The sequence below is a fragment of the Sceloporus occidentalis genome, unplaced genomic scaffold, assembly GCF_023333645.1.
Source record: "Sceloporus occidentalis isolate IW3139 unplaced genomic scaffold, rSceOcc1.0.p SCAF_6, whole genome shotgun sequence".
Lineage (NCBI taxonomy): Eukaryota > Metazoa > Chordata > Lepidosauria > Squamata > Phrynosomatidae > Sceloporus > Sceloporus occidentalis.
Genome location: NW_028316986.1, coordinates 350,338 through 376,408, shown reverse-complemented (window position 1 = coordinate 376,408; position 26,071 = coordinate 350,338). Strand labels below are relative to the sequence as shown.

The window sequence follows — 26,071 nt, the reverse complement described above, 5'->3', positions numbered from 1 at the left end:
ACCCTGCAGGACCTACAAAGGCCCAGATGAGTGTCTTCTCTAGGAACCCCCAGGTCCTCCAGGGCAACTCTATGTCCAACGTCTCCCAGAAGATATTCATAGGGTCACCCTGCAGGACCTACAAAGGCCCAGATGAGTGTCTTCTCTAGGAACCCCCAGGTCCTCCAGGGCAACTCTATGTCCAACGTCTCCCAGAAGACATTCATAGGGTCACCCTGCAGGACCTGCAAAGGCCCAGATGACTGTCTTCTCTAGGAACCCCCAGGTCCTCCAGGGCAACTCTATGGCCAGCGTCTCCCAAAAGATATTCATAGGGTCACCTTGCAGGACATACAAAGGCCCAGATGACTGTCTTCTCTAGGAACCCCCAGGTCCTCCAGGGCAACTCTATGGCCAGCGTCTCCCAAAAGATATTCATAGGGTCACCCTGCAGGACCTGCAAAGGCCCAGATGAGTGTCTTCTCTAGGAACCCCCAGGTCCTCCAGGGCAACTCTATGGCCAGCGTCTCCCAGAAGATATTCATAGGGTCACCCTGCAGGACCTGCAAAGGCCCAGATAAGTGTCTTCGCTAGGAACCCCCAGTTCCTCCAGGGCAACTCTATGGCCAGCGTCTCCCAGAAGATATTCATAGGGTCACCCTGCAGGACCTACAAAGGCCCAGATGAGTGTCTTCTCTAGGAACCCCCAGGTCCTCCAGGGCAACTCTATGGCCAGCGTCTCCCAAAAGATATTCATAGGGTCACCCTACAGGACACAAAGGCCCAGATGAGTGTCTTCTCTAGGAACCCCCAGGTCCTCCAGGGCAACTCTATGGCCAGCGTCTCCCAAAAGATATTCATAGGGTCACCCTGCAGGACCTGCAAAGGCCCAGATGAGTGTCTTCTCTAGGAACCCCCAGGTCCTCCAGGGCAACTCTATGGCCAGCGTCTCCCAGAAGATATTCATAGGGTCACCCTGCAGGACCTACAAAGGCCCAGATGAGTGTCTTCTCTAGGAACCCCCAGGTCCTCCAGGGCAACTCTATGGCCAGCGTCTCCCAGAAGATATTCATAGGGTCACCCTGCAGAACCTGCAAAGGCCCAGATGACTGTCTTCTCTAGGAACCCCCAGGTCCTCCAGGGCAACTCTATGGCCAGCGTCTCCCAGAAGATATTCATAGGGTCACCCTGCAGGACCTACAAAGGCCCAGATGACTGTCTTCTCTAGGAACCCGCAGGTCCTCCAGGGCAACTCTATGGCCAGCGTCTCCCAAAAGATATTCATAGGGTCACCCTGCAGGACCTGCAAAGGCCCAGATGACTGTCTTCTCTAGGAACCCCCAGGTCCTCCAGGGCAACTCTATGGCCAACGTCTCCCAGAAGATATTCATAGGGTCACCCTGCAGGACCTGCAAAGGCCCAGATGAGTGTCTTCTCTAGAAACCCCCAGGTCCTCCAGGGCAACTCTATGGCCAGCATCTCCGAAAAGATATTCATAGGGTCACCCTGCAGGACCTGCAAAGGCCCAGATGAGTGTGTTCTCTAGGAACCCCCAGGTCCTCCAGGGCAACTCTCTGGCCAACGTCTCCCAGAAGATATTCATAGGGTCACCCTGCAGGACATACAAAGGCCCAGATGGGTGTCTTCTCTAGAAACCCACAGGTCCTCCAGGGCAACTCTCTGGCCAGCGTCTCCCAGAAGATATTCATAGGGTCACCCTGCAGGACCTACAAAGGCCCAGATGAGTGTCTTCTCTAGGAACCCCCAGGTCCTCCAGGGCAACTCTATGGCCAACGTCTCCCAGAAGATATTCATAGGGTCACCCTGCAGGACCTGCAAAGGCCCAGATGAGTGTCTTCTCTAGAAACCCCCAGGTCCTCCAGGGCAACTCTATGGCCAGCATCTTCGAAAAGATATTCATAGGGTCACCCTGCAGGACCTGCAAAGGCCCAGATGAGTGTCTTCTCTAGGAACCCCCAGGTCCTCCAGGGCAACTCTATGGCCAGCGTCTCCCAAAAGATATTCATAGGGTCACCCTGCAGGACCTACAAAGGCCCAGATGAGTGTCTTCTCTAGGAACCCCCAGGTCCTCCAGGGCAACTCTATGGCCAGCGTCTCCCAGAAGATATTCATAGGGTCACCCTGCAGAACCTGCAAAGGCCCAGATGACTGTCTTCTCTAGGAACCCCCAGGTCCTCCAGGGCAACTCTATGGCCAGCGTCTCCCAGAAGATATTCATAGGGTCACCCTGCAGGACCTACAAAGGCCCAGATGACTGTCTTCTCTAGGAACCCCCAGGTCCTCCAGGGCAACTCTATGGCCAGCGTCTCCCAAAAGATATTCATAGGGTCACCCTGCAGGACCTGCAAAGGCCCAGATGACTGTCTTCTCTAGGAACCCCCAGGTCCTCCAGGGCAACTCTCTGGCCAACGTCTCCCAAAAGATATTCATAGGGTCACCCTGCAGGACCTGCAAAGGCCCAGATGACTGTCTTCTCTAGGAACCCCCAGGTCCTCCAGGGCAACTCTATGGCCAGCGTCTCCCAAAAGATATTCATAGGGTCACCCTGCAGTGTTACCCATGCTGCTTCATATAAATTTTGGTATAAATGATAACCCTTAATGACCCCTAGATGAACTCTGTCCACCATTGCCAGCAAGGCACAAGGACATGTACCACACCCCTGAGGGGTACCCACATCATCATATCTAGAGAGTCACATAAGAGGATTATCATATGACCAGGAAGAGCAAATGTTTGCCTTGCCTGAGGCTCTTGCCCCCTCCCCAGGGTCTGTTGTCCGAGCAGCTTAAGACCACTAAGACAATCAGACAGGGACATCCAGGTGAAAAGCAAGTAATTCAACACCTTTGTTCTCACCATCAAGCACCTTTGCCAGAAGCAAGATTTTGCCTATAAATACTCCCAGATTTGCTTGTTCACTGGGCCAGTCTGGACTTCAGGGGGAAGCTCTGTCCCCTTGAACCCTGTCCTGGCTCCTGGCTCCTGGCCCCTGATTCCTGGCCAGTCATTCCATGGCTGAGCCTCATGCCATCCTCATCATATTCCATTTGGATTCCTGGAGGGAGTCTACATTCTGGTACGTATCACCCCAGTGATGCCTAAAATCCTATTTCATGCTAACCTATGCTTTTCCTGAGCCTTGTATGTGTGTGTGTATGCTAGTGAATCGTATGTGTTTTTCCCCTTATAAATAAATTGGTTATTAATTCTAAAAGTCTGTCTCAGCTCTATTTAGTGGGATCCCCTGGTCTACTCCGTATACATATCAGGAGACGATCTCGGTGGGCTCTTGTAGCCAGCCCCCCTCTTGCAATATTTGAGCTAATAACAATAATAATAAAATTCCCCTAAACGGACCCTTGGGTACAATTTGGTGGAGAATGCGGGCATAGAACTCTCCCCCGAAATCTAGACTTTCCAAACTGATCACTTGGGCTGTCTAGATCTCGGAACGTAGAGAGAACAGGGATTCCAAACAGGCCGCTGCAGACAGGAATAAAAAGGGAGGTGTGTGTATGTGTTCTTGTGCGCTTGGCCATAAGGGCAAAAGGGCTATCTTGGGTTGGCTGATCCCATTTCTGGCTTTGGCTGGATGTTCTGCTCATTGGCTCTGGTACGCCATCCAGTGGTGGGCCCCAGTCACCCCTGGGCGTGTTTGTCGGAGTAGGCTCCCGACGCCCTATTTTTGTTTTCTCTATCCGTGGTTTGGAAAAAGTTACTAGGGACACCCTGGCCAGGCATCCTGAAAACTTTCCCACTCCAGAACCCAAGCTTACAGTTAAAAGTTGGTGCAAGGAACCACTACAGCCAAATCCAGGCATTTTGGCTGCAGTGCAAAAAGGAGTCCCAAGGCAAACCTCCAGGTTGAGGCATCCCTCACATGGAAGAGCCTGTTTTAAAATGGTGAGCCAAGGAACCTTTAAGGTCTTGGCATGTTTGTTTTGAAGCCAGTGGGTCTTAACTCCTAGCTTCCCCCAGGTGTGTACCTCTTAAAGGTCACAGCCCATCCAGCTAAGTGGTTTTAAAACCCAGAGCTTTCTTTTTGGTGTGCCTTTTAAGGGACACCCCATCTGGCTGCATTGGTTTTAACCTCAGCCTGTCACCACTAAAGCTACAGTATTGTGCGTTGGGAACAGACAGATCCCTTTCCATTGTGTTATCCCAAAACAAAGCCAGAGAATAAAGGTCCCATAAAACATAACCCAAAAATCACAGTCACAAATCCCCCTTGAACGGGTGAGGTAGGCAAAGGAGGGAGACGTCCTGGTCTGGAAGCCTAAAGCCCGGGGTCAAGGGAGGGAAAGGCAGCTCCAAGGAGTGCCATTTGTGGGAGCTTCAGGGAGGTCCCAGGGAAGGAAAACTCAGGCAGGAGTCTAGCTGGGGGCCAAAGTTTGGGTTGTTAGCCAGGCCACGCCGGAGTGGAGCTACAGCGTCCGAACTCCCCAGTGAAAGTGAGGCAGGGCTGAACTGACTTCTGACCGGGTCTAAACGGAGGACAACCCTTAAGTCGCTCGCTGCAGCAGCGCCGGGCCCTCGCGTGAATTGGGCGGCGTCCCTGACCCAGAGTTACATTTAGGAGTTCTGTGGAGTCCTCAGGGAGGATCCCAGGACAGCAGCTCACTGTAGGACAGAGAGTTGCACCAGGTTTAGGTAGGAAAAGAGGCCCCGGTTCCATAACCTCTCCCAGCCTAGGATTCAACATAGACATACCATCCGTAGAATAGCATAGTACCCAAAAAGTCAGAACCCTAGAGGTTGCCTGACTTTGAACTTCTCCCTTAGCAAAAAGGGGAGGAAAATAGCAAGATGCCCCTTAAGGGTCTTGCAGTTTTGAGCAAGTGGTTTTAACCCAAGCTCTGCAGTGGAGAAACCTCTTAAGGTCCCCACCAATTTGGGCTAAAATTGGGTCTAAACCCTTAGCCCACCACACAGAGGACACTTTGCAATTTTGCAACAGCCTTGGAGGACGATCCTCCAGAGAAAAGAAAAGGCAGGTCCCAGATCCCAAGGACCCCACCACTAAAATGGAGAAGGAAATTAGAGAATTGGTAGCCCAAGTCAACTTCCTCAGAGAGGAAAATTCCCCTCTGGCAGCTAGGATCCAGAAATTGGAAATAGCCTCTAAGCAAGAACCATCCCTTTTCCCCATCACAGAAGCTTGTGTGACGGCAGAATTGTTGGGCCCCCTGAATCAAGAGACCAGCCTCACATGGATGCTTCGGGCAGCAAACAGCCTCCCATCTGCCACAGGCTTCCATTTAACACAGCTAGCCAGATTATGCATGTCTCCTGCACACAGAGATATGCTAGAAGCAGCAGTAATGTTTAGGGACCTTGTGTCCAGAGATATGTACTCTTGCATGGGAGAAATCTTGAACCTATTGTGGCCAAGAGAAGGTGTCAGGAATCTGTACCATAGTCTAAAGCAAAAAACAAATGAGGATCCAGAGGCATACATTGCCAAAAAGGTTTTGCTGGCAAAGGTAGCTCTTTCCCCCGAGGAGAGGGAGACAGAGTTTTTCAGTGATTTACTTGAGGGATTCCATCCCAAGAGCAAAGCAGTTTTGGACCGTCTAACCGAAGGGCAATATGGGGGACTTAATGCCCTTCACCCGATGTTGGAGTTGCTTTTCATAATGTTCCGTGTGAAAGTAGCAAAAAGGCAAGAGAAGGCCCTAGCTCAAAAGAAGGAGAACAAAAAGAAAAGTAGGGTGAGTGCCCCAAGAGAATGCTTTTCAGGTCCACCTAGAAGCCCCACTCAGCCTGCTCCCACTCCCCAAAGGGAGATGGCAACATCAGATGGTGCAAATCTTACCAGCGTACAGCCCCCAGAAACCCCCCAAAGACTCCATTCCCCTCATTCCCAAGGGACAGACACCAGCAGTTGTCCTGCAAACCTCAGACAGACAACCCCTCATTGCCCACGTAAAAAGGAAAATGTCCCTCTTCCTTCTAGAAACACTTCTGCTGCAGTTTGGACTACAGTCCTCAAGCAGAAAGGTCACAGCCAGGCCCCACATGGGCACCCAGGGGCCAGAAGAGTCAAAACCCCAGAAAGTAGGACATGGACTCCCTCCCAAAATCCCAAGACTTGGAAACCTTTCCAGTCAGGCATGTCAGAGAAAGGGAACCCTAGAGGTCATCCATCTCATCCCCGTGGTTCAAGTTGGAATGGCACTGGGAGATGTGTTCCCCCAAGGAGGCACAAGCCCAGCTCCGTGGAAGAAACAGCAGGAATGGGTGACACTGTTTCAGCCCAGTTCCCTGACCGAGAGGTGAGCCACACTGTCTCAGCCTCTGCTACCCCATCCCCAACCACATGGCAAGGAAGAAAGGCCCCAGAAAATGGCTTTCGAAAGGGAATCTTAGAGACTGCCCTTTGAGAAGCATAGCACTCTGCAGGCACGCCAGGCATGTGCAGAGAACTTTGGTAAATGTTGAGATTTTAGAAAACAGGCAGTTTTCTTCTCCTCTTCTATAGTTTGCCTAATGCCACAGCCACATGGAAAATTTGGCTGCTAGAAGCCAAGAAAACCGAATCATGGGCAAAGGAAGTTGCAAAGCCCATCATCCTGGTTAGCTTAGAACTCAGATTCAGTTAATGGCAAATTGCCTTTGTTTCCCCTTTTGTGATTTATACCACTCGGGTGTGAGTGGAGGGCTTGTCAACATGGGAAAGATGGTTTATCTCTGTAAGGTATGCAACACCATGTTTGAGAAGGCTTGGGGGGAAAAGATTCCCTCCCCCGCTCTTCTTTTCCTGCTCTGCAAATTAGAGACTGAGAAATGTCTCATTGTTTTCTGTATGCTGACACTCTGCATGTGCTCAGATGCAATGCAGAACACAAAGTTTAGAGCTGCAGACTCAGGTTGTTTGCAGCACCCCCTGTTCCACGGAACTAGGTTGGATTTTGAAATCCATTGCGGGTATGGTTTCAAGCCCATTCCCCATTGTGTTTGTTCTTTAGAGGTCTCTTTTTGAGCTTCTTGGTATAGTTTGGTATAGTTAGGATTGTCATTTCCATGTGTTTTAAGGTTGTGAGATATTCTTGTTGTGTTGGTGTTCTTTTGGCAAGAGCCCACAATCTGTCTCTTCTTTAGTATAGGTTTGTACTGTTAGGATTTTGTCTTTTGGATAAAGGCATGTAGTCTATGTTATTGTGCCCCTCCAGGTCTTAGGAACACATGGTTTGGACCTAGAGTGTATCCCTGCTGCCATGTGCTCAGGGCTGCATAGGTTTTAAGCTGTAGTTTCCTGTTTCAGTTTTTCTGCCCTCCTCACATGCTCAGAGGCCTCCTGCCGCCCAACACCTCCATCTTCTCTTTTGTTGTTCTTGCATTGCTCAAGAGATCTACTCCTTTGTCTTGTCTTCAGTAATCAGTGCTGTGTGTAAAGTTTTTGTAGACCTTCTGCTCATCCAAAAGTTTTTCTTTTGCTCTTGCAAACCCGATGTGGTCATCTTCCATGAGTCTTGTCCTACATCCTCCTTCCCGAGAGTAGGACTCAACAGAGTTACACTGTCTCAGCCCCAAACCAAAGTTTTGGTCTTTTCCTCAGGTGTTTTTAGCTGATTTGTGTGCCTTTCTTCAGCTCCCCCTCTTCTAGTGAGTACAACATGCTTTCAGACTGTAATTTGGATGTTACTTGGTTAAACTATAGATCTCTTCTGTAATTATGGAGAATGGAGAAGGGACAGGACTTTCTAGTTTTTTTCTCTTGACCCAAATTTGGGTTACTTTTGTTGTTTTGGTTGTGATAAGAGAACATAGCATTTTGTGAAATAAATCTGGTACTTAGGTATTTGAAAAACTAGACTTTCCATAGTCAGGCTGCTCGATCAGGAAAAGGGAGCCCCATTTGTCTCCCTTGCCTTAATTCGCATAGATTTGGCTGACACAGCAGGGTCAGGCATTGTAAAGTTGTTCTGGTTTGTTTGTTTGTTTGTTTGTTTGTTTGCTTGACTGCCTGGGATTCAGGAGTCTGAAGGCAACTTCCTCTTTGTCTGAAGTCTGTATTATGGGTAGGGATTTTTCTGTTAAGTAGTTATAAAGAGCCTCAGGTCAGCATAGTCTATCTGTGACAAATATCTTGACTGCTGACTCTCAACCAAGGTATTTCCATACATGAATTGGTATTTGTGCTTGTTTAATTGTTTGTTTGAGATTTGGGAATGTGAAGGAACTCCCTCCACTCTGTTTTCAGAGCCTTGGAATTCATAGATGAGCCTCACTGACTAAGCAGTCTACCTTTTTGTCCTCCACAATTTATGTAGGACAGCACATCCACTGTTTAATTTGAAGTGTGTTCCAACCAGTTTGTCTCACCACAAGTGCCCCGTCAGTCACAAGCTGTTGCTTCTGCTTTTCTCTTTACATGCTCAGAGACTATGCACTCTAAGCATGCTCAGGAATCCTCTTCTTTTCCCCTAGGAATTGGGAAGGATAGATTTCTCATGGTGGCTTTGTTCTTTGTTCTTTGCTGTGAGTGCCAATGATGTCACACAGCACCTCCTAAAGGTTTTGCTTTGCTCTCTGCACATGATCAGAGGCTAGGATCATGCTGCAAATATACCCAGTTTTGTTCTGCCTATGCTCGGAGAACTGAGTGATTTCTTCCACAAGGCGGTGACGTATTTTTATGTGTGTTGTTTTGTTTTCATTTTGTTCTGCAACTTTGAGACAGAATGAAAGTCACACTCTCTCAGCCCAGAATTAGCTGTGCCTTCTCATTGTTGTTATTGTTTTGTTCTATTTTTTGCTGTTAGCCCCACAATACCTTTGTTTTGGATTCCACATTTTTGGCTAGCAGAGTTTTGGTCTTTGGATTGGTCTTTTAAGGCTGCTTCTCATACAGTGTTTGGGTAACAGCAGGCCTAGTGGTCAAATCGCCTGACTGTGTGATCGTGTTTTCATTTTGAGTTATTTTCCAGTCAAAGTACTTTCCAATGATACAGTTGTTGTTTTTGCTTTTCTTTTGCCTTTTTCATTTTTGCTGGTCAGCAAGCCCAATGGTTAGATATTTTTGCCAAAGTTAAAACTTTCTCCACGGCTGCTCCAGTTTATTTTCACTGTTTTAAAAGTAATGCTTCTAAAATACACCCATGGCTGGACTACTCTGTTCAAATGGGGCAAGTATACCCAGGCACTGGGATCCAGCAAAGGAATAATTTGGCTATTTTGGATGTAGTTTTTGCTAAAAGTTGGACTAAATTTGCACATTTTCACAGCAGCCTTGGTCAAGCATGGAAATTGACCACAACCAAACAATGCAGTGCCCTCAGTGCATTGCTTCACAAACCCCTTGGTTTTCTGTTATTAATGTTGTGTGTTTCTATACTCTGCATGTGTATGCCAGTCCTACCCCTGGCCTCTATTTACTATCTGTCTGCCTATTTAAGTGCCGGACAGTGGCCTCACTGAACTTCTCTGCCGCTGCTTTAAATGTTGACCTCTTCCGCATCCTTTACCTATCAGGATTGGCTCCAGCGGGGAGCCAGGGAAAAATTCCTATCTTTTTCAGTAATTCCCATGGCACATAGATATAATTTGGAGGTCCTACAAAACTCCTATAGCAAAGCCAGCCTGGTCTCTGCGGGAGGCAGGGGGGGGAGAGAAGAAACTGTCCTCTTCATCCTCCAAGGCAAGTAAAAACCATATCTCTTTTCCACTCCTATTTTGAAGCCGACCCACTCTGTCAGGAGCAAGGGGGGGGGGAGGAGTCTGTCTTCCTTCACCCCCACTGCCTGTAAAATTGTATCCTGTCCTTGCTCTGTTCTCCTATATCCTCATGGGGAAGGTAAGCCCCAATATTCTTCCCAAAAGCCAGACCAGCCCCCACAGATGTCATCCCATCGATGCCACGATACAGGACTCTCCAAGCTGTTTCCCAGTCTTCCTGATGTTCTCCGCTCCAGGGTTGAGACTATTTTGCCTGCATCCTTCCTGTGATGTCCTCCATCCCCTGCTGCCATGGACATCCTCCAAAGGCTCATTCAAGACACAACCGGTGTTCTCACGCCTCTGCTCCTGTTCCAGATGGTCCTCCATGGCCCTACCTACATTCAGATGCCTTTCTTATTGCTGTCTGTCCAGATGACAAGCTCCACAGACCTATCACTGTTAGCTTTCATCACTGTTTTCCAAAAGCTCATTGCCTGCATTCAAGTGTTCCACATGTGGAACTACTCGCCACTGGACTTAAACTGCCATCTCATGGACATTAGCCCACTTCACCATGACAAATGCCCACATACAGGATCTATGGCTCATCCTTTCGCCATATGGACATTGGCTGCAAAGAAATTGTTTCTTGCAGGACAGCTATACATTATGCCCGCATTCTCATATCCATACTGAGCCATCTGGCTCCCGCTGGACAAAACCTAACATGGACTCTGTCATTCCATATACAAACCACCAACTGTTTGGACTCATGTCACATTCATTTGCTCTTTTCAGTCATTGGACTCATTTCCACTGGTTGTTGCTTTTTCATACTATATATTGATTGTGTATTGCTTTTCTCTTGGCCTATTGAAGGCGTTTTCTGTTGCTTATGTTTCATGTGCCCCTTTTTCACCCCCACTTTTGACTTTGTATAATCTTTGATATGTATGGTGTATGATTGGGTTCCAGACAATCAAAGGCTTCCCATGTGCATCACCAGTGTGATACTTCCCTTAATAGGATGCCCTCTCCAATATTCTCACACCAAAATTTCTATGGCAAAGATTAATTCGGAAAATACTCATCCCCACCCACCTGTGAGTCCTCGTAATTTCCGAGGGGGGGGGAATGTTACCCATGCTGCTTCATATAAATTTTGGTATAAATGATAACCCTTAATGACCCCTAGATGAACTCTGTCCACCATTGCCAGCAAGGCACAAGGACATGTACCACACCCCTGAGGGGTACCCACATCATCATATCTAGAGAGTCACATAAGAGGATTATCATATGACCAGGAAGAGCAAATGTTTGCCTTGCCTGAGGCTCTTGCCCCCTCCCCAGGGTCTGTTGTCCGAGCAGCTTAAGACCACTAAGACAATCAGACAGGGACATCCAGGTGAAAAGCAAGTAATTCAACACCTTTGTTCTCACCATCAAGCACCTTTGCCAGAAGCAAGATTTTGCCTATAAATACTCCCAGATTTGCTTGTTCACTGGGCCAGTCTGGACTTCAGGGGGAAGCTCTGTCCCCTTGAACCCTGTCCTGGCTCCTGGCCCCTGATTCCTGGCCAGTCATTCCATGGCTGAGCCTCATGCCATCCTCATCATATTCCATTTGGATTCCTGGAGGGAGTCTACATTCTGGTACGTATCACCCCAGTGATGCCTAAAATCCTATTTCATGCTAACCTATGCTTTTCCTGAGCCTTGTATGTGTGTGTGTATGCTAGTGAATCGTATGTGTTTTTCCCCTTATAAATAAATTGGTTATTAATTCTAAAAGTCTGTCTCAGCTCTATTTAGTGGGATCCCCTGGTCTACTCCGTATACATATCAGGAGACGATCTCGGTGGGCTCTTGTAGCCAGCCCCCCTCTTGCAATATTTGAGCTAATAACAATAATAATAAAATTCCCCTAAACGGACCCTTGGCTACAGCAGGACCTACAAAGGCCCAGATGACTGTGTTCTCTAGGAACCCCCAGGTCCTCCAGGGCAACTCTATGGCCAACGTCTCCCAAAAGATATCCATAGGGTCACCCTGCAGGACCTGCAAAGGCCCAGATGAGTGTCTTCTCTAGGAACCCCCAGGTCCTCCAGGGCAACTCTATGGCCAACGTCTCCCAGAAGATATTCATAGGGTCACCCTGCAGGACCTACAAAGGCCCAGATGAGTGTCTTCTCTACGAACCCCCAGGTCCTCCAGGGCAACTCTATGGCCAGCGTCTCCCAAAAGATATTCATAGGGTCACCTTGCAGGACCTGCAAAGGCCCAGATGAGTGTCTTCTCTAGGAACCCCCAGGTCCTCCAGGGCAACTCTATGGCCAACGTCTCCCAGAAGATATTCATAGGGTCACCCTGCAGGACCTGCAAAGGCCCAGATGAGTGTCTTCTCTAGGAAATCCCAGGTCCTCCAGGGCAACTCTATGACCAACGTCTCCCAGAAGATATTCATAGGGTCACCCTGCAGGACCTGCAAAGGCACAGATGAGTGTGTTCTCTAGGAACCCCCAGGTCCTCCAGGGCAACTCTATGGCCAGCGTCTCCCAGAAGATATTCATAGGGTCACCGTGCAGGACCTGCAAAGGCCCAGATGAGTGTGTTCTCTAGGAACCCCAAGGTCCTCCAGGGCAACTCTATGGCCAACGTCTCCCAGAAGATATTCATAGGGTCACCCTGCAGGACCTGCAAAGGCCCAGATTAGTTTCTTCTCTAGGAACCCCCAGGTCCTCCAGGGCAACTCTATCGCCAACGTCTCCCAGAAGATATCCATAGGGTCACCCTGCAGGACCTGCAAAGGCCCAAATGAGTGTCTTCTCTAGGAACCCCCAGGTCCTCCAGGGCAACTCTATGACCAACGTCTCCCAGAAGATATTCATAGGGTCACCCTGCAGGACCTGCAAAGGCCCAGATGAGTGTGTTCTCTAGGAACCCCCAGGTCCTCCAGGGCAACTCTATGGCCAGCGTCTCCCAAAAGATATTCATAGGGTCACCCTGCAGGACCTGCAAAGGCCCAGATGAGTGTCTTCTCTAGGAACCCCCAGGTCCTCCAGGGCAACTCTATGGCCAGCGTCTCCCAAAAGATATTCATAGGGTCACCCTGCAGTACCTGCAAAGGCCCAGATGACTGTCTTCTCTAGGAACCCCCAGGTCCTCCAGGGCAACTCTATGGCCAGCGTCTCCCAGAAGATATTCATAGGGTCACCCTGCAGGACCTACAAAGGCCCAGATGACTGTCTTCTCTAGGAACCCCCAGGTCCTCCAGGGCAACTCTATGGCCAGCGTCTCCCAAAAGATATTCATAGGGTCACCCTGCAGGACCTGCAAAGGCCCAGATTAGTGTCTTCTCTAGGAACCCCCAGGTCCTCCAGGGCAACTCTCTGGCCAACATCTCCCAAAAGATATTCATAGGGTCACCCTGCAGGACCTGCAAAGGCCCAGATGAGTGTGTTCTCTAGGAACCCCCAGGTCCTCCAGGGCAACTCTCTGGCCAACGTCTCCCAGAAGATATTCATAGGGTCACCCTGCAGGACCTACAAAGGCCCAGATGACTGTGTTCTCTAGGAACCCCCAGGTCCTCCAGGGCAACTCTATGGCCAGCTTCTCCCAAAAGATATCCATAGGGTCACCCTGCAGGACCTGCAAAGGCCCAGATGAGTGTCTTCTCTAGGAACCCCCAGGTCCTCCAGGGTAACTCTATGGCCAACGTCTCCCAGAAGATATTCATAGGGTCACCCTGCAGGACCTACAAAGGCCCAGATGAGTGTCTTCTCTAGGAACTCCCAGGTCCTCCAGGGCAACTCTATGGCCAGCGTCTCCCAAAAGATATTCATAGGGTCACCTTGCAGGACCTACAAAGGCCCAGATGAGTGTCTTCTCTAGGAACCCCCAGGTCCTCCAGGGCAACTCTATGGCCAACGTCTCCCAGAAGATATTCATAGGGTCACCCTGCAGGACCTGCAAAGGCCCAGATGAGTGTCTTCTCTAGGAAATCCCAGGTCCTCCAGGGCAACTCTATGATCAACGTCTCCCAGAAGATATTCATAGGATCACCCTGTAGGACCTGCAAAGGCCCAGATGAGTGTGTTCTCTAGGAACCCCCAGGTCCTCCAGGGCAACTCTATGGCCAGCGTCTCCCAGAAGATATTCATAGGGTCACCCTGCAGGACCTGCAAAGGCCCAGATGAGTGTGTTCTCTAGGAACCCCAAGGTCCTCCAGGGCAACTCTATGGCCAACGTCTCCCAGAAGATATTCATAGGGTCACCCTGCAGGACCTGCAAAGGCCCAGATGAGTGTCTTCTCTAGGAACCCCCAGGTCCTCCAGGGCAACTCTATGGCCAGCGTCTCCCAAAAGAAATCCATAGGGTCACCCTGCAGGACCTGCAAAGGCCCAGATTAGTTTCTTCTCTAGGAACCCCCAGGTCCTCCAGGGCAACTCTATGGCCAACGTCTCCCAGAAGATATTCATAGGGTCACCCTGCAGGACCTGCAAAGGCCCAGATGAGTGTCTTCTCTAGGAACCCCCAGGTCCTCCAGGGCAACTCTATGGCCAGCGTCTCCCAAAAGATATCCATAGGGTCACCCTGCAGGACCTGCAAAGGCCCAGATTAGTTTCTTCTCTAGGAACCCCCAGGTCCTCCAGGGCAACTCTATGGCCAACGTCTCCCAGAAGATATTCATAGGGTCACCCTGCAGGACCTGCAAAGGCCCAGATGAGTGTCTTCTCTAGGAACCCCCAGGTCCTCCAGGGCAACTCTATGGCCAGCGTCTCCCAAAAGATATTCATAGGGTCACCTTGCAGGACCTGCAAAGGCCCAGATGAGTGTGTTCTCTAGGAACCCCCAGGTCCTCCAGGGCAACTCTATGGCCAGCGTCTCCCAAAAGATATTCATAGGGTCACCCTGCAGGACCTGCAAAGGCCCAGATGAGTGTCTTCTCTAGGAACCCCCAGGTCCTCCAGGGCAACTCTATCGCCAGCGTCTCCCAAAAGATATTCATAGGGTCACCCTACAGGACCTACAAAGGCCCAGATGAGTGTCTTCTCTAGGAACCCCCAGGTCCTCCAGGGCAACTCTATGGCCAGCGTCTCCCAGAAGATATTCATAGGGTCACCCTGCAGGACCTGCAAAGGCCCAGATGAGTGTCTTCTCTAGGAACCCCCAGGTCCTCCAGGGCAACTCTATGGCCAGCGTCTCCCAGAAGATATTCATAGGGTCACCCTGCAGGACCTGCAAAGGCCCAGATGAGTGTCTTCTCTAGGAACCCCCAGGTCCTCCAGGGCAACTCTATGGCCAGCGTCTCCCAAAAGATATCCATAGGGTCACCCTGCAGGACCTGCAAAGGCCCAGATTAGTTTCTTCTCTAGGAACCCCCAGGTCCTCCAGGGCAACTCTATGGCCAACGTCTCCCAGAAGATATTCATAGGGTCACCCTGCAGGACCTGCAAAGGCCCAGATGAGTGTCTTCTCTAGGAACCCCCAGGTCCTCCAGGGCAACTCTATGGCCAGCGTCTCCCAAAAGATATCCATAGGGTCACCCTGCAGGACCTGCAAAGGCCCAGATTAGTTTCTTCTCTAGGAACCCCCAGGTCCTCCAGGGCAACTCTATGGCCAACGTCTCCCAGAAGATATTCATAGGGTCACCCTGCAGGACCTGCAAAGGCCCAGATGAGTGTCTTCTCTAGGAACCCCCAGGTCCTCCAGGGCAACTCTATGGCCAGCGTCTCCCAAAAGATATTCATAGGGTCACCTTGCAGGACCTGCAAAGGCCCAGATGAGTGTCTTCTCTAGGAACCCCCAGGTCCTCCAGGGCAACTCTATGGCCAACGTCTCCCAGAAGATATTCATGGGGTCACCCTGCAGGACCTGCAAAGGCCCAGATGAGTGTCTTCTCTAGGAAACCCCAGGTCCTCCAGGGCAACTCTATGACCAACGTCTCCCAGAAGATATTCATAGGGTCACCCTGCAGGACCTGCAAAGGCCCAGATGAGTGTGTTCTCTAGGAACCCCCAGGTCCTCCAGGGCAACTCTATGGCCAGCGTCTCCCAAAAGATATTCATAGGGTCACCCTGCAGGACCTGCAAAGGCCCAGATGAGTGTCTTCTCTAGGAACCCCCAGGTCCTCCAGGGCAACTCTATGGCCAGCGTCTCCCAAAAGATATTCATAGGGTCACCCTACAGGACCTACAAAGGCCCAGATGAGTGTCTTCTCTAGGAACCCCCAGGTCCTCCAGGGCAACTCTATGGCCAGCGTCTCCCAGAAGATATTCATAGGGTCACCCTGCAGGACCTGCAAAGGCCCAGATGAGTGTCTTCTCTAGGAACCCCCAGGTCCTCCAGGGCAACTCTATGGCCAGCGTCTCCCAGAAGATATTCATAGGGTCACCCTGCAGGACCTGCAAAGGCCCAGATGACTGTCTTCTCTAGGAACCCCCAGGTCCTCCAGGGCAACTCTATGGCCAGCGTCTCCCAGAAGATATTCATAGGGTCACCCTGCAGGACCTACAAAGGCCCAGATGACTGTCTTGTCTAGGAACCCCCAAGTCCTCCAGGGCAACTCTATGGCCAGCGTCTCCCAAAAGATATCCATAGGGTCACCCTGCAGGACCTGCAAAGGCCCAGATTAGTTTCTTCTCTAGGAACCCCCAGGTCCTCCAGGGCAACTCTATGGCCAACGTCTCCCAGAAGATATTCATAGGGTCACCCTGCAGGACCTGCAAAGGCCCAGATGAGTGTCTTCTCTAAGAACCCCCAGGTCCTCCAGGGCAACTCTATGGCCAGCGTCTCCCAAAAGATATTCTTAGGGTCACCTTGCAGGACCTGCAAAGGCCCAGATGAGTGTCTTCTCTAGGAACCCCCACGTCCTCCAGGGCAACTCTATGGCCAACGTCTCCCAGAAGATATTCATGGGGTCACCCTGCAGGACCTGCAAAGACCCAGATGAGTGTCTTCTCTAGGAAACCCCAGGTCCTCCAGGGCAACTCTATGACCAACGTCTCCCAGAAGATATTCATAGGGTCACCCTGCAGGACCTGCAAAGGCCCAGATGAGTGTGTTCTCTAGGAACCCCCAGGTCCTCCAGGGCAACTCTATGGCCAGCGTCTCCCAGAAGATATTCATAGGGTCACCCTGCAGGACCTGCAAAGGCCCAGATGAGTGTCTTCTCTAGGAACCCCCAGGTCCTCCAGGGCAACTCTATGGCCAGCGTCTCCCAGAAGATATTCATAGGGTCACCCTGCAGGACCTGCAAAGGCCCAGATGAGTGTCTTCTCTAGGAAATCCCAGGTCCTCCAGGGCAACTCTATGACCAACGTCTCCCAGAAGATATTCATAGGGTCACCCTGCAGGACCTGCAAAGGCCCAGATGAGTGTGTTCTCTAGGAACCCCCAGGTCCTCCAGGGCAACTCTATGGCCAGCGTCTCCCAGAAGATATTCATAGGGTCACCCTGCAGGACCTGCAAAGGCCCAGATGAGTGTGTTCTCTAGGAACCCCAAGGTCCTCCAGGGCAACTCTATGGCCAACGTCTCCCAGAAGATATTCATAGGGTCACCCTGCAGGACCTGCAAAGGCCCAGATGAGTGTCTTCTCTAGGAACCCCCAGGTCCTCCAGGGCAACTCTATGGCCAGCGTCTCCCAAAAGATATCCATAGGGTCACCCTGCAGGACCTGCAAAGGCCCAGATTAGTTTCTTCTCTAGGAACCCCCAGGTCCTCCAGGGCAACTCTATGGCCAACGTCTCCCAGAAGATATTCATAGGGTCACCCTGCAGGACCTGCAAAGGCCCAGATGAGTGTCTTCTCTAAGAACCCCCAGGTCCTCCAGGGCAACTCTATGGCCAGCGTCTCCCAAAAGATATTCATAGGGTCACCTTGCAGGACCTGCAAAGGCCCAGATGAGTGTCTTCTCTAGGAACCCCAAGGTCCTCCAGGGCAACTCTATGGCCAACGTCTCCCAGAAGATATTCATAGGGTCACCCTGCAGGACCTGCAAAGGCCCAGATGAGTGTCTTCTCTAGGAACCCCCAGGTCCTCCAGGGCAACTCTATGGCCAGCGTCTCCCAAAAGATATCCATAGGGTCACCCTGCAGGACCTGCAAAGGCCCAGATTAGTTTCTTCTCTAGGAACCCCCAGGTCCTCCAGGGCAACTCTATGGCCAACGTCTCCCAGAAGATATTCATAGGGTCACCCTGCAGGACCTGCAAAGGCCCAGATGAGTGTCTTCTCTAGGAACCCCCAGGTCCTCCAGGGCAACTCTATGGCCAGCGTCTCCCAAAAGATATTCATAGGGTCACCTTGCAGGACCTGCAAAGGCCCAGATGAGTGTCTTCTCTAGGAACCCCCACGTCCTCCAGGGCAACTCTATGGCCAACGTCTCCCAGAAGATATTCATGGGGTCACCCTGCAGGACCTGCAAAGGCCCAGATGAGTGTCTTCTCTAGGAAACCCCAGGTCCTCCAGGGCAACTCTATGACCAACGTCTCCCAGAAGATATTCATAGGGTCACCCTGCAGGACCTGCAAAGGCCCAGATGAGTGTGTTCTCTAGGAACCCCCAGGTCCTCCAGGGCAACTCTATGGCCAGCGTCTCCCAGAAGATATTCATAGGGTCACCCTGCAGGACCTGCAAAGGCCCAGATGAGTGTCTTCTCTAGGAACCCCCAGGTCCTCCAGGGCAACTCTATGGCCAGCGTCTCCCAGAAGATATTCATAGGGTCACCCTGCAGGACCTGCAAAGACCCAGATGAGTGTCTTCTCTAGGAAACCCCAGGTCCTCCAGGGCAACTCTATGGCCAACGTCTCCCAGAAGATATTCATAGGGTCACCCTGCAGGACCTGCAAAGGCCCAGATGAGTGTCTTCTCTAGGAACCCCCAGGTCCTCCAGGGCAACTCTATGGCCAGCGTCTCCGAAAAGATATCCATAGGGTCACCCTGCAGGACCTGCAAAGGCCCAGATTAGTTTCTTCCCTAGGAACCCCCAGGTTCTCCAGGGCAACTCTATGGCCAACGTCTCCCAGAAGATATTCATAGGGTCACCCTGCAGGACCTGCAAAGGCCCAGATGAGTGTCTTCTCTAGGAACCCCCAGGTCCTCCAGGGCAACTCTATGGCCAGCGTCTCCCAAAAGATATTCATAGGGTCACCTTGCAGGACCTGCAAAGGCCCAGATGAGTGTCTTCTCTAGGAACCCCCACGTCCTCCAGGGCAACTCTATGGCCAACGTCTCCCAGAAGATATTCATGGGGTCACCCTGCAGGACCTGCAAAGGCCCAGATGAGTGTCTTCTCTAGGAAACCCCAGGTCCTCCAGGGCAACTCTATGACCAACGTCTCCCAGAAGATATTCATAGGGTCACCCTGCAGGACCTGCAAAGGCCCAGATGAGTGTGTTCTCTAGGAACCCCCAGGTCCTCCAGGGCAACTCTATGGCCAGCGTCTCCCAGAAGATATTCATAGGGTCACCCTGCAGGACCTGCAAAGGCCCAGATGAGTGTCTTCTCTAGGAACCCCCAGGTCCTCCAGGGCAACTCTATGGCCAGCGTCTCCCAGAAGATATTCATAGGGTCACCCTGCAGGACCTGCAAAGGCCCAGATGAGTGTGTTCTCTAGGAACTCCCAGGTCCTCCAGGGCAACTCTATGGCCAACGTCTCCCAGAAGATATTCATAGGGTCACCCTGCAGGACCTGCAAAGGCCCAGATGAGTGTCTTCTCTAGGAACCCCCAGGTCCTCCAGGGCAACTCTATGGCCAGCGTCTCCGAAAAGATATCCATAGGGTCACCCTGCAGGACCTGCAAAGGCCCAGATTAGTTTCTTCCCTAGGAACCCCCAGGTCCTCCAGGGCAACTCTATGGCCAACGTCTCCCAGAAGATATTCATAGGGTCACCCTGCAGGACCTGCAAAGGCCCAGATGAGTGTCTTCTCTAGGAACCCCCAGGTCCTCCAGGGCAACTCTATGGCCAGCGTCTCCCAAAAGATATTCATAGGGTCACCTTGCAGGACCTGCAAAGGCCCAGATGAGTGTCTTCTCTAGGAACCCCCAGGTCCTCCAGGGCAACTCTATGGCCAACGTCTCCCAGAAGATATTCATGGGGTCACCCTGCAGGACCTGCAAAGGCCCAGATGAGTGTCTTCTCTAGGAAACCCCAGGTCCTCCAGGGCAACTCTATGACCAACGTCTCCCAGAAGATATTCATAGGGTCACCCTGCAGGACCTGCAAAGGCCCAGATGAGTGTGTTCTCTAGGAACCCCCAGGTCCTCCAGGGCAACTCTATGGCCAGCGTCTCCCAGAAGATATTCATAGGGTCACCCTGCAGGACCTGCAAAGGCCCAGATGAGTGTCTTCTCTAGGAACCCCCAGGTCCTCCAGGGCAACTCTATGGCCAGCGTCTCCCAAAAGATATTCATAGGGTCACCCTGCAGGACCTGCAAAGGCCCAGATGAGTGTGTTCTCTAGGAACCCCCAGGTCCTCCAGGGCAACTCTCTGGCCAACGTCTCCCAGAAGATATTCATAGGGTCACCCTGCAGGACCTACAAAGGCCCAGATGACTGTCTTCTCTAGGAACCCCCAGGTCCTCCAGGGCAACTCTATGGCCAGCGTCTCCCAGAAGATATTCATAGGGTCACCCTGCAGGACCTGCAAAGGCCCAGATGACTGTCTTCTCTAGGAACCCCCAGGTCCTTCAGGGCAACTCTCTGGCCAACGTCTCCCAGAAGATATTCATAGGGTCACCCTGCAGGACCTACAAAGGCCCAGATGAGTGTCCTCTCTAGGAACCCCCAGGTCCTCCAGGGCAACTCTATGGCCAGCGTCTCCCAGAAGATATTCATAGGGTCACCCTGCAGGACCTGCAAAGGCCCAGATGACTGTCTTCTCTAGGAACCCCCAGGTCCTCCAGGGCAACACTCTGGCCAACGTCTCCCAGAAGATATTCATAGGGTCACCCTGCAGGACCTACAAAGGCCCAGATGACTGTCTTCTCTAGGAACCCCCAGGTCCTCCAGGGCAACTCTATGGCCAGCGTCTCCCAAAAGATATTCATAGGGTCACCCTGCAGGACCTGCAAAGGCCCAGATGAATGTCTTCTCTAGGAAGCCCCAGGTCCTCCAGGGCAACCCTCTGGCCAACGTCTCCCAAAAGATATTCATAGGGTCACCCTGCAGGACCTGCAAAGGCCCAGATGAGTGTGTTCTCTAGGAACCCCCAGGTCCTCCAGGGCAACTCTATGGCCAACGTCTCCCAGAAGATATTCATAGGGTCACCCTGCAGGACCTACAAAGGCCCAGATGACTGTGTTCTCTAGGAACCCCCAGGTCCTCCAGGGCAACTCTATGGCCAGCGTCTCCCAAAAGACATCCATACGGTCACCCTGCAGGACCTGCAAAGGCCCAGATGAGTGTCTTCTCTAGGAACCCCCAGGTCCTCCAGGGCAACTCTATGGCCAACGTCTCCCAGAAGATATTCATAGGGTCACCCTACAGGACCTACAAAGGCCCAGATGAGTGTCTTCTCTAGGAACCCCCAGGTCCTCCAGGGCAACTCTATGGCCAACGTCTCCCAGAAGATATTCATAGGGTCACCCTGCAGGACCTACAAAGGCCCAGATGAGTGTCTTCTCTAGGAACCCCCAGGTCTTCCAGGGCAACTCTATGGCCAGCGTCTCCCAAAAGATATTCATAGGGTCACCTTGCAGGACCTGCAAAGGCCCAGATGAGTGTCTTCTCTAGGAACCCCCAGGTCCTCCAGGGCAACTCTATGGCCAACGTCTCCCAGAAGATATTCATGGGGTCACCCTGCAGGACCTGCAAAGGCCCAGATGAGTGTCTTCTCTAGGAAACCCCAGGTCCTCCAGGGCAACTCTATGACCAACGTCTCCCAGAAGATATTCATAGGGTCACCCTGCAGGACCTGCAAAGGCCCAGATGAGTGTGTTCTCTAGGAACCCCCAGGTCCTCCAGGGCAACTCTATGGCCAGCGTCTCCCAGAAGATATTCATAGGGTCACCCTGCAGGACCTGCAAAGGCCCAGATGAGTGTCTTCTCTAGGAACCCCCAGGTCCTCCAGGGCAACTCTATGGCCAGCGTCTCCCAAAAGATATTCATAGGGTCACCCTGCAGGACCTGCAAAGGCCCAGATGAGTGTGTTCTCTAGGAACCCCCAGGTCCTCCAGGGCAACTCTCTGGCCAACGTCTCCCAGAAGATATTCATAGGGTCACCCTGCAGGACCTACAAAGGCCCAGATGACTGTCTTCTCTAGGAACCCCCAGGTCCTCCAGGGCAACTCTATGGCCAGCGTCTCCCAGAAGATATTCATAGGGTCACCCTGCAGGACCTGCAAAGGCCCAGATGACTGTCTTCTCTAGGAACCCCCAGGTCCTTCAGGGCAACTCTCTGGCCAACGTCTCCCAGAAGATATTCATAGGGTCACCCTGCAGGACCTACAAAGGCCCAGATGACTGTCCTCTCTAGGAACCCCCAGGTCCTCCAGGGCAACTCTATGGCCAGCGTCTCCCAGAAGATATTCATAGGGTCACCCTGCAGGACCTACAAAGGCCCAGATGAGTCTCTTCTCTAGGAACCCCCAGGTCCTCCAGGGCAACTCTATGTCCAACGTCTCCCAGAAGATATTCATAGGGTCACCCTGCAGGACCTGCAAAGGCCCAGATGAGTGTCTTCTCTAGGAACCCCCAGGTCCTCCAGGGCAACTCTATGGCCAGCGTCTCCCAAAAGATATCCATAGGGTCACCCTGCAGGACCTGCAAAGGCCCAGATTAGTTTCTTCTCTAGGAACCCCCAGGTCCTCCAGGGCAACTCTATGGCCAACGTCTCCCAGAAAATATTCATAGGGTCACCCTGCAGGACCTGCAAAGGCCCAGATGAGTGTCTTCTCTAGGAACCCCCAGGTCCTCCAGGGCAACTCTATGGCCAGCGTCTCCCAAAAGATATTCATAGGGTCACCTTGCAGGACCTGCAAAGGCCCAGATGAGTGTCTTCTCTAGGAACCCCCACGTCCTCCAGGGCAACTCTATGGCCAACGTCTCCCAGAAGATATTCATGGGGTCACCCTGCAGGACCTGCAAAGGCCCAGATGAGTGTCTTCTCTAGGAAACCCCAGGTCCTCCAGGGCAACTCTATGACCAGCGTCTCCCAGAAGATATTCATAGGGTCACCCTGCAGGACCTGCAAAGGCCCAGATGAGTGTGTTCTCTAGGAACCCCCAGGTCCTCCAGGGCAACTCTATGGCCAGCGTCTCCCAGAAGATATTCATAGGGTCACCCTGCAGGACCTGCAAAGGCCCAGATGAGTGTCTTCTCTAGGAACCCCAGGTCCTCCAGGGCAACTCTATGGCAAGCGTCTCCCAGAAGATATTCATAGGGTCACCCTACAGGACCTGCAAAGGCCCAGATGAGTGTGTTCTCTAGGAACCCCCAGGTCCTCCAGGGCAACTCTATGGCCAACGTCTCCCAGAAGATATTCATAGGGTCACCCTGCAGGACCTGCAAAGGCCCAGATGAGTGTCTTCTCTAGGAACCCCCAGGTCCTCCAGGGCAACTCTATGGCCAGCGTCTCCGAAAAGATATCTATAGGGTCACCCTGCAGGACCTGCAAAGGCCCAGATTAGTTTCTTCCCTAGGAACCCCCAGGTCCTCCAGGGCAACTCTATGGCCAAAGTCTCCCAGAAGATATTCATAGGGTCACCCTGCAGGACCTGCAAAGGCCCAGATGAGTGTCTTCTCTAGGAACCCCCAGGTCCTCCAGGGCAACTCTATGGCCAGCGTCTCCCAAAAGATATTCATAGGGTCACCTTGCAGGACCTGCAAAGGCCCAGATGAGTGTCTTCTCTAGGAACCCCCAGGTCCTCCAGGGCAACTCTATGGCCAACGTCTCCCAGAAGATATTCATGGGGTCACCCTGCAGGACCTGCAAAGGCCCAGATGAGTGTCTTCTCTAGGAAACCCCAGGTCCTCCAGGGCAACTCTATGACCAACGTCTCCCAGAAGATATTCATAGGGTCACCCTGCAGGACCTGCAAAGGCCCAGATGAGTGTGTTCTCTAGGAACCCCCAGGTCCTCCAGGGCAACTCTATGGCCAGCGTCTCCCAGAAGATATTCATAGGGTCACCCTGCAGGACCTGCAAAGGCCCAGATGAGTGTCTTCTCTAGGAACCCCCAGGTCCTCCAGGGCAACTCTATGGCCAGCGTCTCCCAAAAGATATTCATAGGGTCACCCTGCAGGACCTGCAAAGGCCCAGATGAGTGTGTTCTCTAGGAACCCCCAGGTCCTCCAGGGCAACTCTCTGGCCAACGTCTCCCAGAAGATATTCATAGGGTCACCCTGCAGGACCTACAAAGGCCCAGATGACTGTCTTCTCTAGGAACCCCCAGGTCCTCCAGGGCAACTCTATGGCCAGCGTCTCCCAGAAGATATTCATAGGGTCACCCTGCAGGACCTGCAAAGGCCCAGATGACTGTCTTCTCTAGGAACCCCCAGGTCCTCCAGGGCAACACTCTGGCCAACGTCTCCCAGAAGATATTCATAGGGTCACCCTGCAGGACCTACAAAGGCCCAGATGACTGTCTTCTCTAGGAACCCCCAGGTCCTCCAGGGCAACTCTATGGCCAGCGTCTCCCAAAAGATATCCATAGGGTCACCCTGCAGGACCTGCAAAGGCCCAGATTAGTTTCTTCTCTAGGAACCCCCAGGTCCTCCAGGGCAACTCTATGGCCAACGTCTCCCAGAAGATATTCATAGGGTCACCCTGCAGGACCTGCAAAGGCCCAGATGAGTGTCTTCTCTAGGAACCCCCAGGTCCTCCAGGGCAACTCTATGGCCAGCGTCTCCCAAAAGATATTCATAGGGTCACCTTGCAGGACCTGCAAAGGCCCAGATGAGTGTCTTCTCTAGGAACCCCCACGTCCTCCAGGGCAACTCTATGGCCAACGTCTCCCAGAAGATATTCATGGGGTCACCCTGCAGGACCTGCAAAGGCCCAGATGAGTGTCTTCTCTAGGAAACCCAGGTCCTCCAGGGCAACTCTATGACCAGCGTCTCCCAGAAGATATTCATAGGGTCACCCTGCAGGACCTGCAAAGGCCCAGATGAGTGTGTTCTCTAGGAACCCCCAGGTCCTCCAGGGCAACTCTATGGCCAGCGTCTCCCAGAAGATATTCATAGGGTCACCCTGCAGGACCTGCAAAGGCCCAGATGAGTGTCTTCTCTAGGAACCCCAGGTCCTCCAGGGCAACTCTATGGCAAGCGTCTCCCAGAAGATATTCATAGGGTCACCCTACAGGACCTGCAAAGGCCCAGATGAGTGTGTTCTCTAGGAACCCCCAGGTCCTCCAGGGCAACTCTATGGCCAACGTCTCCCAGAAGATATTCATAGGGTCACCCTGCAGAACCTGCAAAGGCCCAGATGAGTGTCTTCTCTAGGAACCCCCAGGTCCTCCAGGGCAACTCTATGGCCAGCGTCTCCGAAAAGATATCCATAGGGTCACCCTGCAGGACCTGCAAAGGCCCAGATTAGTTTCTTCCCTAGGAACCCCCAGGTCCTCCAGGGCAACTCTATGGCCAAAGTCTCCCAGAAGATATTCATAGGGTCACCCTGCAGGACCTGCAAAGGCCCAGATGAGTGTCTTCTCTAGGAACCCCCAGGTCCTCCAGGGCAACTCTATGGCCAGCGTCTCCCAAAAGATATTCATAGGGTCACCTTGCAGGACCTGCAAAGGCCCAGATGAGTGTCTTCTCTAGGAACCCCCAGGTCCTCCAGGGCAACTCTATGGCCAACGTCTCCCAGAAGATATTCATGGGGTCACCCTGCAGGACCTGCAAAGGCCCAGATGAGTGTCTTCTCTAGGAAACCCCAGGTCCTCCAGGGCAACTCTATGACCAACGTCTCCCAGAAGATATTCATAGGGTCACCCTGCAGGACCTGCAAAGGCCCAGATGAGTGTGTTCTCTAGGAACCCCCAGGTCCTCCAGGGCAACTCTATGGCCAGCGTCTCCCAGAAGATATTCATAGGGTCACCCTGCAGGACCTGCAAAGGCCCAGATGAGTGTCTTCTCTAGGAACCCCCAGGTCCTCCAGGGCAACTCTATGGCCAGCGTCTCCCAAAAGATATTCATAGGGTCACCCTGCAGGACCTGCAAAGGCCCAGATGAGTGTCTTCTCTAGGAACCCCCAGGTCCTCCAGGGCAACTCTATGGCCAGCGTCTCCCAGAAGATATTCATAGGGTCACCCTGCAGGACCTGCAAAGGCCCAGATGAGTGTCTTCTCTAGGAACCCCCAGGTCCTCCAGGGCAACTCTATGGCCAGCGTCTCCCAAAAGATATTCATAGGGTCACCCTGCAGGACCTGCAAAGGCCCAGATCACTGTCTTCTCTAGGAACCCCCA

General features: G+C 52.1%; 1 protein-coding gene across 1 annotated transcript in view; it reads left to right on the top strand.

Annotated features, from left to right (window-relative positions):
* The window catches only part of LOC149310281 (all-trans retinoic acid-induced differentiation factor-like), a 44,042-nt gene that overhangs the window by 881 nt on the left and 17,090 nt on the right, over positions 1 to 26,071 (top strand). The window lies entirely within an intron of this gene.